This window comes from Leguminivora glycinivorella, chromosome 3 (genome assembly GCF_023078275.1).
Source record: "Leguminivora glycinivorella isolate SPB_JAAS2020 chromosome 3, LegGlyc_1.1, whole genome shotgun sequence".
NCBI lineage: Eukaryota > Metazoa > Arthropoda > Insecta > Lepidoptera > Tortricidae > Leguminivora > Leguminivora glycinivorella.
In genome coordinates, this window is record NC_062973.1 from 20131766 (window position 1) to 20152766 (window position 21001).

The following is a 21001-nucleotide window of genomic DNA, read 5'->3' on the forward strand; positions in this document are numbered from 1 at the left end:
ACAATATAAAGATCCATAAATTATTTATATCGACATATCTGTTTAATATAAGTGACGGCATTATAAATAATGTATGGTCACTAATTAATAGCTTTGTGCTTATATATGTATACGTTCTTGTCATATATTATATTATGTGCATTACTTTTTTTTAAATTTGTTCTCTAGAACACATGACTTTTTTGCATTATCAAACAATGTCTATCTATACATAGTAACGTTAGCTATTTAAGAAATACCGCATTTACTACTAAAAGACACATCAAAATAATACCCTATTGTGAACTCAACTAATGGCGTCGCAGTGTCGTAAAATGCACCGACTATAAACATCAAAGAACCTGAGGGCGTACCGCAAAACACGAAAATCGAGATTTCGCTACTTACCTCTCTATCACTCGTGCTTAGAACGATAGAGAGGCAAAACACGAAATTTCTCTGGAGCGAAAACTTAGAAATCGAGGTGTGCTGCGAAATGGCCCGTACAAAATCAAATAGCAAATATCTAGGGAAAGTCGCACTTTGCGCTAAGTACATTTTGTAGAATTTAGCACTCCTTTTCATTTAGTTTGTTGGCGAGAAAGCATCATTTTCAAATAACAATATTAAAGTATGTTAAGTATTTTTTGCTAATTATTCATGTGTATTTTTTTGTGCTAATTTGTTATGTATCTCTAAATAGGTATGTATCTCTAAATAACAATATATCAATAAATGATTATGATTACGTGAAATGTTATTTATACATTACAGAAATTTTGATACGACAAATTAGTCCTGCGCCTATCATGCTTGCAACTTTATCATTTATCAACGTGGATAAGACATCTGTCACTCTCACACTGACATACTTGCCAAAACGTTACGGATGCTTTATTCACGTAGATAAGTGATAAAATTGGAAGCATAATAGCCGGGCTGGGTTCGAATTTTTCGAATTTATTTATTTGTGTGATGAACATTGATATTATTTTAAGTATTTGTATACATTTGTATACATTTGTATACATCCTTGTCTGAGTGCACACAGCATAATATCTAAGGCTCTAAGCCTTCTTGTGCTTACCGTGGGACTCAGGAGTCAGTCAATCAGTCAGAATATCCCGTAATATACAATAATATGTATAATATATTGGGTTGGTAAGAAAGTAATGTGCGATCGATTGAATTCCACATACAATTTTTGAGAGAGTTCTAGAATCTTCTATGGTCGAAAGTATATAAAGGGCGAGTCGTACAGTTTCTCGTCAGTCATTCACTAGCTGTCGCCGAGCTAATATAAGGAAGAAAATGGACGAATTAAAAGTGCATGTAAGGCATTGCTTACTATATGAATTTCAGTCTGGCCATTCAGCCGCCGAAGCAGTGCGTAATATATGTCAGCGTGTTGCTCCTGAAGTTGTGTCTGAGGCCACGGCGAAACGATGGTTCCAGCGGTTTCGTAGTGGCGACTTTTCATTATCAGATCAACCTAAGTCTGGTCGACCGGTGAAGATTGATGTAGCCAAATTAAAAACCTTAATTGAAGAAGATCCGAGGCTAACGAGTCGTACTCTTGCTACCGAGTTAGGCTGCTCTCATGTCACCATAGAAACACATTTACACGAGTTGGGAAAAAACTACAAATACAGTGTTTGGATACCGCACGAACTTGATAGAGATCAACTAAACCGCCGTGCCGATATCTGCATACAACTTCTGTCTTTTCGCCGCACATTCAACTGGTTGGACCATCTTATCACTGGAGATGGAAAATGAGTCTTATATATAAATCACACACGCAAACGTCAGTGGCTAGCTCCAAACGAAAAAGGAATAGAGGCACCAAAAACAGAGCCTCACCCGAAAAAAGTTATGCTGTCCGTTTGGTGGGATATTCATGGTATTATTCACTGGGAACTCCTACCAAGTGGAATGACTGTTACCGCATCAGTATACTGTAATCAGCTTGAAAATTTAAACCAAAAAATCTGTCAGAATCGTCCACAGCATGCTAAAGTTTTTTCTTACACGACAATGCTCGCCCACACATTGCAAAAGTGACTCGGCTAAAGCTATTGGAGCTAGGTTGGAAAGTGATACCTCATCCACCGTACTCTCCAGACTTGGCACCTACGGATTACGCATTGTTCAGGTCGCTAAGCAATGCCTTGAATGAAAAAAAGTTCGATGATCAAGCCCATCTACGACAGTACATAGCTGAGTTTTTTGAATCTAAACCTAAGAACTTCTTCGCCGATGATATTCATTCTTTACCAGAACGATGGAGACAAGTAGTAGATAACGAAGGCCGTTATATTTTTGATAAATGATTAAAATAATAAATTAAATAAAAACTACAATATTGGTTATGATTCGCTCATTACTTTCTTACCAACCCAATATAATTCAAAACGCACGACCTGATATGTATGTAAGAAGAGCAGTACCTCTTAGCACAGGTATTATTTTACCTAAAAAGAGGATACCCAATATGTAAATTGTAAACTTGAATAAATATTTTTTCATTTTAATTTGTTTTCATATATTAGTGTACGTGTACTCCAAAGTATGTCACAAAAATTTAGCGAAAAACAAACTAAGCGAAGTTGTGCATGGCACGAAAGTACAAATAAAAGATTGATCGGTGACCTGACCCACCCAGGTATATTTTCAACTGTTTTAAGGAATACCACGCGATTAGTTCACGAATATTTTCGGGCTTTGAAAATAAAAATATGTATTTGTTTGCTTACAAATTTAACTTTAACAAACAATTTATAAAGTTTGTTATCTTGTTAGTAGAAAAAGGATATAGGTTACACGATAATCTATCGTTTTACTTTTTTTCCTACTGTATTAAATAGCACTGGTATGCAAAAGATCTGTTACGATTAATGCGTTCAGAACTATGAAGCTTGGAAAATTTGTGCGTCACCGTCATAAATAAGCGATGATTTCTGTACCTTGTCGCTTTAAATCGTTTGACTATTTCGTATGACATTTCAAACACGACGTTAAAGTGACAAGGTACAGAAATAGTAATTTTTTTACCGGGCCCAGACAAAATTTTACTTTTATACAGGAGTCTATCTGTCATGGTTATGTAGTTGTGTTATATAATAATGTAATACTTATTACTTACTTCAGTTTTGCAGACGTTAAAACTGCATAGAGATTTCAAAGGGGAATGGTATTTATTTATAGAATTTTTTGTACATTTATCTAGTACGGGTTGCTCTATTTCTATTTTAAATCGGCCTTCAAGCCGCTAATGAGAGGTACCGGGTTGCCCTACGCTTAGTTCCGTTAATAAATGAAGAAATGTAAATACAGAGTTATTTTACGAACAAGCAACAATGGCATAAGTAATTATTATTTTGTAGGTAAGTATAATTTCAAGGTTAACCTGTTATTTTAGGAGAAATGAAAATGTGTAATTGAGTGTAGTTTTGGTGTAAAATAAGTGATACTCACACACTTGAGTTACACCAGTCTAGGTTTGCCGTATGAACTGGTATAACCTAATCTTAAGAACCTATACCTATAAGTATCTATCAGTGGCGGCTGGTGAAAATTTCTGCTAGGCAACACAAAAGCAAAAAGAAGCCTACCTTAACATTAGGTACTTTACTAGTAATCAATTTTAGGCAAGCCGGTGGGAATTGGCTTGTATGGACCAGCCGCTGCTGGTACCTATACAGTATACACGGCAAGTAATTTCGGAATTCCCGTGGCTGACCCTTTTGAGCTCTAGTTAGACTTCTGTAGTTATTTGCAGTTCTATAGCTCACGCATCGTGAAGCGTTTGGGCATTCTGCTACGCACACTCACCAGAAACATTGTCTACGCGCCGTGTTGAGGCATTTCAAGAAAATATTAATATTTTATAGTATCTTGATTGAACCAATACCACATTAGGCTACTTGCCTCCTTGTCAAATCAGTTTCTTTTTTAAAACTGTCAAAACGAATTAGAACGACTTGCTAATATAGAATTTATTATGAAATCGAATAGAGTGACGTCACGGTCAACTCAGTTACTTTATATATTTCTACCTGCCTTATTAAATAGAAATTGGATTTAAAAATAACTTCTGTCCATGTTTGTCTTATAATTATCTGATGAATTATAAATTTAAATAGATATCATACACGAAAGAAAAAACGACAAGGCCCACTGGTGGCCGAGCACTGGCACTGGTGAAAAATATTCAATAAAATAATTTGATTTGTTCCCTAGTTGTAATTATCTGATGCTTTATTTATTTTAACTACAGTAACTAAAATATTTTATTTTAACTACAGTCAAGTTCCCTATACACGAGTATAACATACTGTATAAGCGTATTTGTTACTTCAAAAGGGGCACCGATACTTAAACTATGTATGTATTTCTTAAAGTCAATAAAGATTTTCTCATTTTCATTTTTCATGACGGTCATGACTCATAAGCATAACAACGCCCTCTTGACAATGCATATGACTATGTTCCTGGTCAGGCTTTAGCAATAAGCAGATTAATGCAACAAATGTTTTGTTACTTTCTGCATACTAGGTAACAAATGTTTTGTTACATTTATAGGTACAAACTACACAATACTACTTTTTCAATTAATATCAGCTAAATATATGATGCTGAATATATCCGGCCACGGTAACCAGGCAATGGTAACGAGTTGAGCGAGGGAGTCGCGAGGGGGACATAATGCCTTCCTCTGACATTGATCATGAACTAAACAGATTGAAGGATGTGTAGCTCATGTGCGTGCATATCAATTTTATTTTAAACTATCGATTAGGAACTGCGAGCCGATTTTTGAGTCTCACGCGTTCGAATTCAGAAAATTGTTACTGAAAATAATAAGCAAGTCACCGGTTTCAACCGGTATTTTAGTGACAAAATCCCGTATGCGAGATTCATAAATCGCCCTCCTGGATTCAAGCTAAAATTAGTTAATTTCGATGCGATTCCATAGAGTAAAAAGTTATGTTATAAACTATTGATTTAAAAGTGAGCTAGTTTTATAAATTAAAGTTTTTATTCGTTCGTTTCGGTAATTTAAAATATGGTATATTTTATTGAAATTTCAACTGCCTACTGAAACCGAACTTAATTTATAATCGTGAGTGTGATTCATTGACTCGCACAGCGGAATATAAAAACAGGAACATCATATTTAATTTAACACGTGTATAGAATTAGCTAATACTTTTTAAATTATGTATTTGTATAACTAAAATTATCTAAATTGTTTACTTTATCATTTTCTTACTATGTCTAATTTCTTTCTTAATTGGTGACAGATACTAAAAGGTATGTAACTGTCGTGATTTACACTCATAATCATAAACAACGATGACACCGCGTGTGACATGTAACGTCCGATACCATTTCAAATTGGACCTTCCCAAGGCCGTTGCGAGCGTGACGAGGTGATGCATGACGCTGCGCGAGCGCACGCTACCTGGCCCGATTCTGGTTCGACTATTTGTTACGTTTATAATTGGGGTTTTGATACGATTGCAAAGGAATGGGGTATAACCTGATTTTTACATTAAAAAGTGTTTAAATTAAACAATAACTATATTTTCCAACAAAAAACGTAAAATAATGTTAATTAATCGCGTTCGACCTGTGTATGACTTTAAATATGATTGTGTACGAAGCGCGAGACCTTAAAGTGTTATAATAATAATTAATAACTACTTCAAATATTAAATTCCAAGCAATTACATATTATGAAAAATATGATGCCAAAAATACTTTCTTTTGCTTGCTAACTAAAAGTGCTGATTGTCTTTTTACCTTTTTCTGTATCAAATGTAGCCAAAAACAACCACAAGCTCACTTTCTTACTCTTATTATCATTATTAATTAATAAAACGTATCGTTATTGGTCCAGCCACGAGAGTTACATGGGAAGCTCAGGCTGTGGATCTGTGAGAAGAAGTGGACGTGCTTGAGATTCGCGCCTGTCATATCAAAATGATTTCCAAACTGTAACAAATTGTTAAGTTAGAATCGACGTCCTCATGGTGTTGTCACATAACTGAGTTGCTTGGGAAGATCAGATATTGATTTGATATGGGTATGAGTGTATAATGTTAAAATATGATAAATTGACGTTAATTATTAAACTAGCATGGGCTGTGAACACCTAACGTATTTTTTGAAGCATATTGGATTTTAAGGTCGGATATTCTTTATAAAATGAGCAAAAGTTGAAAAGAGAGCATTTCTTTATCACACATTTATTAAATTAATTGAAGCTATTTTGTTTATATTATATTAGCACTGTTGAGCTAATATGTTTAGAAATATGTCAAGAAAGAATCGAATAATCTATAGTATTCATTGCATTTCACTATACTCACTTTTTGCACAAACTCAAAAGTTCCGTTACGAATATTGTAACTTGTAACATGCTACTCATATTACTTTACCAAAAGGCAACGCATTAATAATGTTATTAATATGTATGCTGCGTATAGTCATAGGAAATATATGTAAATATAGATATGATCCACAGCTTCTAATATGTATTTACTCCGTACGCCAGTTACGTCAATTTCACGGATGAGTTTATTGTACATGCAATAATATGTCCCGCTACATTCAAATATAAATAATTATTTATGGATAAAATATTTGGTATAATAATATATAATAAATAGGAATTAATAAAGCTGAAGTCGTTATAATTGTATGTTAGTCTTCTGACAAGACTTAAAAAGGTTATATAAGTAAAATAAATAAATTACACATAGTCGAATAAGTTTGGGAGCCGTTACTCGTAAACAACTGTATCCATTTAAATATAATTTCTTATTAATTGGTTTCTTAGTACCTAGGTATATAAGTGTTGGAGAAAATTAAAAAAAAATGTGAAGTATTTTTATGGTCGCACATGGCATGTTCACGTGTTGGAAAATCATTAAACTTATTTGTTCTGATGTCTGAAGTAAATCATCTGACAAGAAATACGTAAATTCCTAGTAAAAAAGGAATATATTCCTAAGCTATACTCTGGACTTTAAGGCATTTAAAAGAAGGGAAGAGAACAGTCTTTCTCCAACTCCATAGTACTCGTAAACTGTATTTTACTATGGATAGAATTTAAATGGTCTATGAAAGTTGTAACACTGAGGCCATTGAGATCAAGAAATATCCAAATTTTAAGAGAGAAGATGGCTTTACTTTACCACCGGCTTTGGATCCAGCAGTACATCTGATAATGGAATAAGCACGACGAAGACTGTGAGGCATTTGTGTTGTATGGTGTTGGACATTTGCAGTTTGGTTTTGTCAATTTTGTGTAGATTAATTGAATAATTGTTTTTTTTAACATAGTAATGGTAAATGTTTTGAATATTGTATAACTAGCTTTATTAATAGTGTGTGAACCTGCGTTAGAAATCTATATTATTTATGGTCATGTTCCGTTAATATTTCTTGTATACCCACATACACTTTTGCACATTGTATTTTTTCCTCAGTCACCCGTTGACCACGAACGCTGTATAGTGTTCGAAACGTCGGGATGAATTCTGTGGGTCACAGAATTGTAAATTCATTATACGCGATTTAATCTGTTTCCATAATTTTATTTCATCAGTAAACAGGTACATATTTATTTGCATCTGTGTACTTATGTGTTTGTATTAGTGAATCATTATTTTTTTACAGTAATACTAATAGCAAACTTAGCAAACAATTATCCTTCGAGGAAATGGTGGCCATAAACAAGACTAACGATGATGGTTAAAAAAAGCGTGATCTAACGAAATGCGTGATCGTCAACTTAAATAAGTGAGTAAGTACGACGTATGTCTTGTTTTGAAGCCACAGAAGTACTGACAGATACCGCATTATGACAATTTACAAAGAGCTCCTGGTCACCAGAGATATATTATTATACATCACTACAATTTTACTGGTAAAATACCACGATTTGAGCAGCGCGATTGAGAAACATCTAACGTTTTTTTATAGTAAGGTACAGCGGGGCAAATCTCGACAGGGGGGCAATTGTAACTAATCCATTTTTTCCATTATTACACTATGATGTTGAGTTATACATGTATCCACTGAACACGCCTACCATATATAACCGGTGGACACTCTATTTAATAATGCAAACATTGTAAAACATGGAAAAAATGGACCAGTTACATTTGCCCCCCAGTCGAGATTTGACCCGCTGTACCTTATGACAATCCAGGTTCAACCCTAAAACTCGTGTTTTATAAATATTACAAAATTTCACGAGGTGTTGGTTGTAAACGTTGATACAACTGGATCTTAGCGGTTGCGTTCCGATACTAAATTACTACGGGAAATCATATTATGTGGTGACTTTGAGATGGCTTGAATTGAACGTTCCATCTAGTGAGGTGGTATGCGTCTGAAGCACAATATCATAGGTACTGTGGTGGTGAATAGGCCTCTTTTATCGCGCCTTATAATCGTCTGTGAGCCTAAAACGTTCGAACAATGACACAATAAAAGGACTGGCCCCGTAGCCGAATGGCATTTCTCCGACGCCAAACGAAAGCGATACGCCGCTGGCTCTGTCGCGCCAATACGCAAGCGCGATAGAGATAGATATCTACTAGCGCTTCGTTTCGTGAGCGTTTCGTGAGCGATTGTGCCATTCGGCTAGCCACCCTGGTGATACTAAATCAAACCATAGTTTAATGTTGCTTTATATTACGGGGTTATTGATGTTTTTATGTATTAAAGAAATTATTGTTTGTTGCTCATCAAGTCACTAAAGCAGTTTGCGTATTTATCTTGCAGTTAAAAATGATATACTTACCTACTATTTATAAAAATATCATATAAAACCTATAATTCTACAAACATCTGATCAATAACTTTTATTTACATGATCATATTTACATAATTATATAAGAAACTAAGACTAAACTTAAAAGCTAGCATTAGACATTAGTCTAAAATAGGCCCTTGAGGCATTGTACCAAAACTACTGGCGACATTTCCTCGCTGTATCGCAATGCTGATACGTTGTGCGAGGAAGTCGCCAGCTCTTCCGTCACCAGTTACCTCAACCAGACGCTTCGCGATTTCTGTGACCAACTTGTCATTCTACAAAATGTCTGGTTACTAGTTTTTGTGATTTCGGATACTAAAAATCTCAAAATGAGGATATTGTCTTCAAAGATGTCGACGCATTTTGCCCTAATTGGGTTTTTAGGCATATTTGCAAAGATATCTTTTTGCCGGCGTGTGGTGACAGGTTAAGAATTTCACCACCCCCTTTCTTCACGTGGGTGTCGTAGAAGGCGACTGTGGGATATGGGTTAAATTGTGGCGTAGGCGAGAGGCTGGCAACCTGTCACTGCAATGTCACAGTTTCGTTTTCTTTCAACCCCTTATTTGCCAAGAGTGGCACTGAAACCTAAGTAGTTTCATGTGCTCTGCTGCCTACCCCTTCATGGGACACAGGCGTGATTGTATGTATGTATGTATGTATGTATATCTTTGCACCCATGAATAATAGACTGTATATAGACAAATTCCATAGTAAATATGCACTTACCGCTATCGTTATCGGTAACATCTGTTGTCAGCTGGACGACAACTGACACCTCATACGTGTCGCGCTCCAGAGTGCCCGAGTCCACACCTAGGGTTGTGTCATCACCACTCACTGTCACCGTTCACAAGTCACTTGGCATTACTGATCATTAAAACTGGATTTATAACACTGTTTGGTCGTTTTGAATTCACAACACTGCTTTTCGGTCTGCTAAATGCTTAAGCTCGATTTTTCATTTTCGTGATCGCGTGGATTAAAGTCTGTCTTGAGATATCAAGCTGTGGATAAAGTTATATGTTGATGACTATACAAATAAAACGGTTTATAGCAACCTTGTACTCTATTTTCTTACTGCAAAAAGATAAGGCGTGATAAAAATGAAAAACTAAACAGTTTTTTTATAATCACGTGTGTGCATTGTATTCTTAACAAATGATGAAATAAAATGAAATGGTTAATGTAATGTTTTTTTTTGTATTTATCTTGTTTATCTGCAGTTGTAAGTTATTTTTCTTCGCGATAAGACGTTGCCGTCGTTGGCTACCACATTTAAACTCTAAAAGTGTAATATAAAAAGTTCTTTCAAGTAAAATAATAGAAAATACTACCTTAATTAACTGAACGTAGTTCAAATAATACAATTGACATTCGTAGTCATTATAAACCATTTCTAATCTCTATAGCATATAATAGTAATTTAGCATTCTAGCTTAAGCTTAAATAGCCTTGGTTTAACTTAATAAAAAAACAATTGTCGCAATTTACTTAAGAACAGAATTATAGCGGAGGGCCTGTGAGAACGAAGGAAATTTTTTTATTCAATTGAAAAAAAATCTTGAGAAAATTGACATCCTAAAGTCTAATTTAGTTTGTCAGTCCATCCTAAAGGTCGCGTTACTAATTACTTAACAATAGTTGAACAAAAAAATTAACGATAGCGGTTAAATAGCATGACAGTCCCCGCGAGATCGCGAGAGATCGAAGCACGTGACGAGCCGCCCGGAAAACGGCGCGCGCGCAGGCATAGACAATCCTTGAAAACGGCTAACGAAAACAAATGAAAAACAACCAAATTAAAAAAACCTACTCCACTTTGTAAAGTGTCACGAGAACTCTAGAAAAACACATTAAACGCGACGCAATTGAATGAGTTGAATTGTTATTTCCGCTAATCTCCACTCATTTTGTACTGTTTATGTGGAACTGGCCATGTTCTTTACATCTCCGATCTCCATAACAATGATCATAGAACAATAACTGCAGATAAATAAGCGTTTTCCGTATGTACGTGGGCCATGAAGTTAAATAGCACTGCCACTGAGATTTCAGGATTTGTAAAATCTGGACTCACGTCAATTGTTTTGAATTCGCGCGCGACAATGTCAAGTGCAAGATGATTGAAGGAAACGATAAGGTTGTTTATCACACTCGGCCCTACCGCATCAAGATAAGTGCATCCCGTGCGAACAATGCGTAAAAATGAAGAACACTTGATAAGGCACAGTACGGTACGAACCTGTCGCGCGCGTGCGGTCCGCACGGAGATCGCCGCGCGAATGGCGGGCGACTCTTCTGCTATTGTTTACAACGGCAATTACGAGCGTTTTCACGGCGAGGAAAACTGTCTGCAACCCTCGTGCGCCACGTGAACTTGTTAAAAGGACTTAGTGAGGAAAAGGCAGCTTTTTCTTTTGTGATTACTTGGTTTTACAATAGTTCATACATATTAATAAGTTTTAGTTGACAATCTGGAACTTGTTTGTAGACTAGTAGCAGCTCATGGACTTTTCCATAACAGTAGACTTGATTGAGTAATAAAGCTTTTTTGTTAATGGCTGTTTTATTTTACATTGAATACCTGTTTTAGGTAGAAAGACTAAATAGATATTTTTAATAACAAAAGTCTTCACCCCCACTAATATCCTTGTCCCTACTAAAGGTTAACCTAGTTTGAAAAGCTTTGCTTATAATTATACTATAAGTTAATAACAGATTTTAACATTTGTTTTGTCTAGATTCTACGACATTTATTAAACAGTAACTCTTAACTACTGAACGAGTGAGATTTTTATCAGAGTTGGTATTTTAAACAATCTTATACCTAATGGGTACTTAACTTTTGTATGTTTTATTTAATGCGTGAATTGAAAATGAAAAGAAAGAAAGAAAAAGACATTTATTCAGTACAGCACACATACACAGGACAAAATGGTGGGGTGCGTATCGATCGATATAACTTTTTTTTATATATTTTTAGTCGTTATAACGATCATTTGATATAATTATTGAATCATATAACAACAAATAATATTCTAACAAATTGTATAATACTTATTTAATATAATGATCATTTTTTCGAATAACATTTATTATAACATACTTTGAGTATAATGCTTATTTCCGATAATAAATAAATTGTATAACACAAATTCTGTCTAAAGCACAGTTAGAATAAAAACAAATTATACAATAAATTAGATTCATCATGTACCAAAAAAGTAGATTAGGTTAGAACTGTGACCCCTGCACACAACGCGCTGCCAATAAATTAGATCCATCATGCACGAAAAAAATAGGTTAGGTTAGGTTAGAACTGTGACCCTTAAACATATGTACTGCTATCAGAAAAGTAGGTTAGGTTAGGTTAGAACTGTGATCCCTTCAAAAAAGAATAAAATTAATTCATGAAATGTTTTATACTGTTCGCTAGTTATATGATACTAGTGGTATAGCAATAGATAGTTATACCATATAACGGTTATTATAAATAAGTGTTATACGAAATAATGATTATACAAAATAAAAGTAGATATTTTGTGGTTATACCAAATGTTAATTATGTCAAATGAGTGATTATATCCTTTAAATTTATACCAAATGTTGTTATATCAAATGTTATTATACCAAAAATAGTTATACCAATCATTACACACCCAAAATGGTGAAATTAAAAAAGAAAGAAACAGATAGTAAAAACAAATACACAAAAACATTCGAAGAAAAATTATATAGACACAAAACAGAAAATTACACTTGTGTGTCCAGCAATGTGTGCAGTAGGGAAAAATGCTAACAATATTCTTATTATTATGGTTTGTTTAGTTTTACCTTTCGATGGAGACTGGTGACCTATCCGCAATGTTAATTACCGAAAAAACATACCTAGCAAGTTTTATTTTTACTTTTCATTCACAATGATCTTGTAAGGTCACTTTTAACACTGATTGTACACAGCAGTCGTTTCATTTCGTTTTCACGTCACTTTTATTTAAAATAGAAAGAAAAAAACACTATAAATCTAAATAAGATATATACCTAATATAGAAAAAGTGGCGAAGGCCGGATACGAACCGGTGTCTTTAGCAATCCGGGCTAACGCCAAGAACCCCTAGGCCACCCCGTCAGCGCAAGCCGTCGAAATTTCTCTACTTTATGCCATCTTTGTAAGACTAGGCGTCTTTGATACCAAAAAGACCACTAGTTTGTTAAGATGACTATTTAATACTGTTTCACATATGAATAATGATCGGCTCCTGAGTTTCGGATGATTAGTGTATGACTGATTGTGACGTGAAATCAATTAATATGTCGTTTGCTTTGATCGAGTTTTTGACCTTAATTTTCCTGTTGCATGTAACCGTTATTTCCTCTGTGTTTATCTGTTATTGTCTTCTTTTATACGGATTTAAGAAAATACACTGAACCAAAGACATTTAAATAATAAGGGCTATAGATTTAAATACTACGGAAGATCAGCGCTGGCTACATCAGGCATCATGCTGAGTTGGGTCCATTTCGTGATGAACACTTTTATGTAATTTTGTTCTTTGCCGTTTTATGTTTGATGTCTGTACAAGTGTACATGTCCGTACATGTTATGTGATCGTCATGAATAAATGTCTTTTATCTTTTTTTTTATCTTTTAAATATTCGGAAACATTTTTCTTAAAAACTTACATATCGTACTATTCCCAGTACACTCAGCCGCTGAGAGAAGTTAGCCCCTGAAAACAATTTCTATGTACCCCTACATCATTACTTCTTTGTATACGCCGACTACATTTTTTATGTGAGCATAGTGCTTTAATAGCAAGATATGAAGTCAATGGAGCGAAAAGTGGCGCTGATTGTCATAAGCGTTATTTTATGGGATGCATTAATAATTTTACTCCATGAGACTTGCAGGCTTTACGTAGAAAATCCCACAAAATTAGAAAAAAAAAAACACTACTGTTTTCATTAGTATCTAGCACACATATAAGTTGTATAATATAGCTTGGTATATCAGACTATTTGCATATATGGCATATTTCGTTGTCGACAATCTGGCATAAACTCGAATCAGTTAAACTGGTTATTCAAAATTCGTCCACCTGCTTCCTTCACATATATCTTTAAAAAGTTATTTCTGTTGTAACGATATGAAATGTGACATAAATTGCTATTAAATCTTTTTTTTTTTATTAGCCTACTGTAGTGTCCCACTGCTGGGCAAAGGCCTCCCCTCGCTTCTTCCACTCAACCCTGCAATATTATCTATTAAATCTTTTAATAGATAATATTGCCGCGGACCAATTTTATGAAACGAGAAAGTTACATAAAAAATCATATATAATAATCAAAAGAAATGCATATTACTTTCAACCGCGTTGTAAAATCCACAATATGTATTCAACGTTGATATTTGAACGACACATTACAAGCGTATTTTGATTATTTTTTTCAAACAGTGCAACAAAAAATATAAGTTTTTGCATGGGATTGGTGGGGCAGAACAAATGTATATTCATCTATTAAAAAGATTTATGTTATAGCTACGTAACAAATCACTCAAGTTGCTTTACTGAACAATAAAACGAATTTGAATTTAAAAATCACAATGTTGCAAAAACTTCTAAAATAGACTATCAGAGTCGAATAAATGGCTCATTAAATCGCAGTAATAAATTACTTGCACGTGTTTTTTTTATTTACGGCCCATTTGATACCAAGATGAGAAATAATTAACATACATAATGGATTTTTTTGTCCCGTACTTTGTGTATCGCGTCAATCGGAATACAGTTTTTTTTATATGGACAACACGTTTTGTTCATTGGATATGAATAAGTAGCTAACGTAATATACTGGTAGCCCCGCAGACGTACCTAAATATTTTATTATTTACTCTTGCTGATCATAACGATAAAGACAAGATAAAGCTTTCTATGGCGCTTTTTGATGCTGCACAACCTAATGTAGAACTTAAAGTAGCATAATAACAGAAACATAAAATAACCCAAAATTGAATGTATATGTAAACCAAGACCGATTTAATACTAGACTGACAAAGCCCATACACAAAAGCGTACCCCTGAAACTTATGGGCCTTTTAGGCTTAAAACTAGATGGCGCTGTTCGCAGCTTGGAAGTGCCAAAATCATATTTTCCCCAAATAGTTTTGCGTGTTTTTATTTTTTGTAAGAACAAATGAGATATTTCTTCATTTTAAAATCATGACATCACGTCAATTAAATACACATTTTGAAAAAATAAATAAATTTGTAGGCATCATCAGTGTAGTTATAATGACATTGAGATTTATATTATCTTTTTCTTCTGTGACAATTTGATATGTTTTCTCTTAAGAAGAACGACGTATTATCAAACCATAATATAATTTATTGAAATTATTTTTTTTTGATGAATACTTTTGCAGTTAAATTGTATCTTGTTATTCAATGCATGTTAATTATAAGATGTAATGTTTTGAAAAGAAGTGGCCCGCCGAGTTTCTTGCCGGTCCCATAGTGGATGGCCCCTCCCAACTGAGGGGGGACTGAAATCTTCTCGAGGCTGAGGCGTAGGGTTAGAGCCGGCGTATCTTTATTTGACGTTCATATGCGCATTTTCATTTTTTCAGTAGGTATTTAATAGGTGGCGCTAAATAATCGAGGTACGATTCTTAGTATGAAGTATGTAAATAAACATTTCATGGTAAACTTTCGCATTGAGACAGCTGCGCTGTTATTAAAAGTTACATAGTTAGTTAGGTATGACAATTTCGCAACAAGCCGGCCATGTCACGATATTTGCAATATCACGACCTGTCAAAAAAGGACTATAATCACCCCAGCTTAAAGATAAACATAAAGCTGATTGTTTAAAAACGCCGCACCCCTCCGGACCAGACGAGTTAATAAGAAAATTATTAAGGATCATGCAAACTCCCCAGTTTATTTCTTCCTCATCTTCAAAGATTTTTTACGGCCAAGTAGGTAGTATCACATTTCACAAGTCATATCAAAGTTGTGTCCAAGCGTTGTCCTTTCTAATGCCTAATGACTATTTCTTCTTCTTTGTCGTATCCTCATGGCTGAGGGACGTGACGAATGTGGACACTCTTCAACAGTTGTCTCCACGCCACTCGATCCTGGGCCCGGTGCATGCTAGCCTGCAAAGTGGTCTTTGTCACAGACGTTATTCTGTCTGCCCAACATGTGCCCATGCTTCCACTTCTTCACTTCCTTGCCATGCGTCCCGTGATTGTGAGCTGCTCTAGACTATTTAGGGTTGTCAAAAACCAAGTAATTTGTGGTAGCACACGCAAAGGATCATCGTCATCACGTTGTATCAACCCCAATAATTGCTGCGTAGTAATGTGAGACGTAATATATTTATTAGCGTCTCGGAATCTCACGATCAGGAGTGTCCAAACGGTTGTACTATCAACTACACTAGGGACAAGTGTGGTTGTACTATCTTACAGGAATGTGTGTATGCGGCTTAATCTTAATATCTCATGAATGAGCCACGTGTGGAGTTGTGGACGTACCGACGGTCTTACGGCGCGGTTCGTTGCTTCAGCTAACAACCTTTATCCTGTCGTGTAAAATGCGATTATCTTCTGTTAGTCAGCGATGTCGTGGCGTGGAATTATTCTCTTATATAGCTATTAAATTAATGGAACAATAACTATGTAAATGGAGTGTTGTTTAGTTTTTTTATGGATTTAAGTTAAGCAACAAAATGTGGTTTCGAACTGTAAATAGGTACAGACGTTTTGCAGCTTTCTCGCTTTCCAAGTCATCGTTTCCCCTTATCCTTTTCGTTTCCCCTTATCCTATTTACTTGGGGTTGGTGCAGCATGTTTTTTGCAATCCACGTGTGTGTTACGTATCATGAGTTCACAACTAAATCTATCCTATAGATAGGTGTTATGTGCTTATGTGTACCTATTGTGTATTATAGACTTCTTTAATACGTTTACGATTGTCACAATCTGTAACTTTTACACGTTGTCTCATGAGAGCGGTGTCTTAAAGCGTCGATTATACAATTATTCTTAAGTAATTAATGTTCCCGATATACAGATTTGACGTAATTGGCCTTTACACATGATAATTATTTTAATTTATTACCTATGCATAATATTTCTTAGATACATGACAGATAAAATCGTGACCTGGTTGCACTTTGCGCATTTTCTCATTTTCCTTTTATTGTAATCATTTATAGGAAATGTCTGCATATAATCAACTAATTCTAAGGACGATCTAATCTTACATACATACATGTTGCAACTTGCAACTTCTATAGGTACAAGGTACATTAAAACAAATTATGTGCAATGTTATGTGCATTGTTACTTAACAGGTAAAAGCTAACAGAAAAAAAGATACCACAGGGTGGCTAGCCGAATGGCACAATCGCTCACGAAACCACAGAATATATAATAGTACAAGTACAGAAGGCTCACTCCTTTGATGTTCACAAAATGTCGCCATTCTAAATTCTTACCTACATTAACAAACGGACCGCACGCGAGCAGCCAACATTGAATTTTATTGCGCTGCACGAAGGTCGTTGCCAATGAATGGGCCGCGAACTCGCGGCCGCTGACATGTACTTGTAGCGCGGCGATAGAATTGAGGAGTGAGCCGCCCCTGACGAAACGCTCACGAAACGAAGCGCTAGTAGATATCTATCTCTATCGCGCTTGCGTATTGGCGCGACAGAGCCAGCGGCGTATCGCTTTCGTTTGGCGTCGGAGAAATGCCATTCGGCTACGGGGCCTGTTCATGATAAAGACGAAACAAAATACTCTACCTATCCCGTGGATCGACCTCCCGCCAAAATTCAAAATGGCCGTAAGTGCCCAGCGGATTTGAGCAGCAAACTTGAGGTTACCTTTTGATACTTCATTTGAATTTGTGCTTGTGTTTTATAATTATAAAACATATGCCATACATCGTTAGAAAGCTGCATAAATATGCTATACATGACAATTAGGAAAATATTACTGACCTGTGATTATCAATCCAAAAACAAACATGTTTTGTTCATGATAAAGACGAAAATACTCTACCTATAGGTACCTTTTATTTCAGGAGTGTACAAACAGCAACAAACGTGACTTTTTGCTGAAATTCATGACACTGGCCAGGAAATGATCGCATATCATAAATTCATACTGAGGTTCTAATTAAATAAGTACGTAAAAAGAAAAGTGAGCGATCACGATGTGATCAACATATCTTAACAAGTCGGTGATAAAAGTTCTTCCTACTGCGCATATGGAGATTATTTGTTATGTAACTTCTATAATGTAAAACGTAAGGTTATTTAGATATTGGGAAAGAAAATACTATTTTTGGACTAAATAAAGTGTGTTATTAATTTTACACAAAGATTGCCGTACCATTAATTTTCTCAATATAGGTTAACATAGCAAAACAAATTACGGTTTTCCTTGTAGGGACCTACATAGTGTGGTCACCCTACATGATACATTTCTATGAGAAAAGTTATGTCTGAATATCTTTAAAACCAGACAACGAATATAAAATATTAGATGGTGAATATTTAGTAAAAATTTTACTAAATGTTGAAGTACTTTCGAGTATCTGTGGTGCTACAAATCTTAAGATATTTACATTTTTAACTTTCTCAAAACGTGTGGAGTGAGTGAGCACTTACAAAAATTTATTATAAAAAAACCTGACACGTTAGGGGTTCGTTTTGTATTTTACAAATTCCCATTTCACTTTTACTAAACTATACACATATAATAGCGGTCTAAAAAGATTTAGACCGCTATGTTTTGATGAAAAACATAAGATGTTTTTCATCAAAATTCGGCTTTTCAAAAGTGTGAGGATTGAGTGAGCATAAGAAACTATTTGTAAAAAATTAAATACGTCACTAGGTGATCTAAAATTTATAGAGGTAAGTTGGCATATTTTTTACTAAATGTTAGTATATAAATATTATATGTTAAATGAATACATTCACTGTTTTCGTTGGTAGTTTGTGAGAACTGAGTGAGCACATGTTAATGACTGTATCTTTTGATTTATCTTTTTACAAATTCAGAGATTCGTTTTACAATTGTTTTAGAACTTTTACTAAATGATCAGCATATTTTTTTTTATTTTCGGATGGTGCTCACTCAATCCACACGCACACACTGTTTGCTACTTATATTATACTAGTCGTATATCAATAGATAGTTATACCATATAACGGTTATTATAAATAAGTTTTATACGAAATAATGGTTATACAAAATAAAAGTAGATATTTTGTAGTTATACCAAATGTTAATTATGTCAAATGAGTGATTATATCCTTTAAATACAGGGTGGGGCCTGTAACAAAAGCAAAAAATGAAACTGTAGGCTACACTCCTTAAACTGACCAACATTTGTTCAGTGACTTTTAAAAATTATGAAGTCTTTCAATTTTTAATATTTCATACAAAATAAATATTAGCTTCAATGTACGCCATTATTGTTGTCATTGACGTTGTCTGTCACACTTTAGACTTAACAGAATTCGCAATACATTACCTCTTAGAAAAAACTTTCAAGGGTGATAAAATTCAAAATACAAGTTATTTTTAAAAGTCGCTGAACAAATGTTGATCAGTATAAGGAGAATAGCCTACAGTTTAATTTTTTGCTTTTGTTACAGGCCCCACTCTGTATATACCAAATGTTGTTATATCAAATGTAACTACACCAAAAAAAGTTATACCAATCATTACACACCCGAAACAGTGAAGTCACTCTTCTGATGTATCTTCAGTCCTAGTCAATAATTTATAATAATTTACAAGATGTGCATACTTATAAGGATTTTAATCATAGCAGGTTTAATTCGTGTTAATCATCATAGTTGTAGCTGTAGTGGGGTAGCTATCAGAACCTGTTTTACATTACTAGGGCATACATACTCCTACGATTCGTAAGTACAAAACTAAGTATGTTTTTATTGTCGTCCCGATGTCTGATTTTCTTGTCAAAATGTAGAGTGACGACGTGTTGGCGTGTATCATTGTAGTACAGGCTCGCCGAAATTCACATCAGCGGGCGTAGCACACTAGTTGGATAAACTTTATCACATCGGTACATCCCTATTACACTTACAAATAGTGCTAAAAGGACGGCCTGGCGTTATATCGCTTATCACCCGACCATGCTGGTCTGCATGCGGCATTGCGATGTTAATTATTTATTACCTGAAACAAAATAAATCGAGATTAAATATCTGTTGAATTTGAATAATCTTCACTTGCTATAAAATTCAGGCGTGACATGGGTGGTTTTATTGAAAATATGTAGGTGTTAAAATATCATAAACATTCAATAAATTGAAAATGGCAACCAGTATTCATGTAAAGCTTTTCGATGCTACGTTGTAGCACCCAAATCATAGATTTTCTTATAATATGACAGGTTTTTGAGATTTAAGTTCCCTATTATTATATAGGCCCCGTGTGGTGACGGGTTACGAATTTCACCACCCCCTTTCTTCCCGTGGGTGTCGTAGAAATCGAGTGTGGGATATGGGTTAAATTGCGACGTAGGCGAGAGGCTGGCAACCTGTCACTGCAATGTCACAATTTCGATTTCTTTCAACCCCTTTTTGCCAAGAGTGGCACTGAAACTTGGTAGTTCATGTGCTCTGCCTACCCCTTTATGGGATACAGGCGTGATTATATGTATGTATGTGTATGTATGTATGTATTATTATATAGGTGAATGAGTATCCATACTAATATTATAAATGGGAAAGTGTGTGTGTCTGTTTGTTTGTCCGTCTTTCACGGCAAAACGGAGCGACGGGTTGACGTGATTTTTTAAGTGGAGATAGTTGAAGGGATGGAGAGTGATATAGGCTACTTTTTGTCGCTTTCTAACGCGAGCGAAGCCGCGGGCAAAAGCTAGTATTCTATATTCATGTTTGTACACTGCCCGAAGCCCGAATAAACAAAATACGATCATACGATTAGTACATCCGGTCAAATGAGACAGTCAGGCCTCTCTTTGATATTGAGCACAATATTGACATTGCAAATTCGCGATGTGTTCGAGGACGACTGTTGACTCGGGTGCCTTTGAATATAGGGTTGCCACTTTTACATAAAATAATATTTATATTTATATTTATTTATTCAATTACAATCATAAGCAT

General features: G+C 35.0%; 1 protein-coding gene across 2 annotated transcripts in view; it reads right to left on the bottom strand.

Annotated features, from left to right (window-relative positions):
• Positions 1 to 21001, bottom strand: part of LOC125242691 — a 346473-nt gene that overhangs the window by 207641 nt on the left and 117831 nt on the right. Inside the window, exon 1 of one of the 2 annotated variants that reach the window (XM_048151564.1) lies at positions 9545 to 9834. The exons of the other annotated variant lie outside the window; for it this stretch is intronic. The gene's annotated coding sequence lies outside the window, so the exon portion shown is untranslated. Of the gene's footprint in view, positions 1 to 9544; positions 9835 to 21001 lie in introns of those variants that run through there. 2 annotated transcript variants of the gene reach the window in all.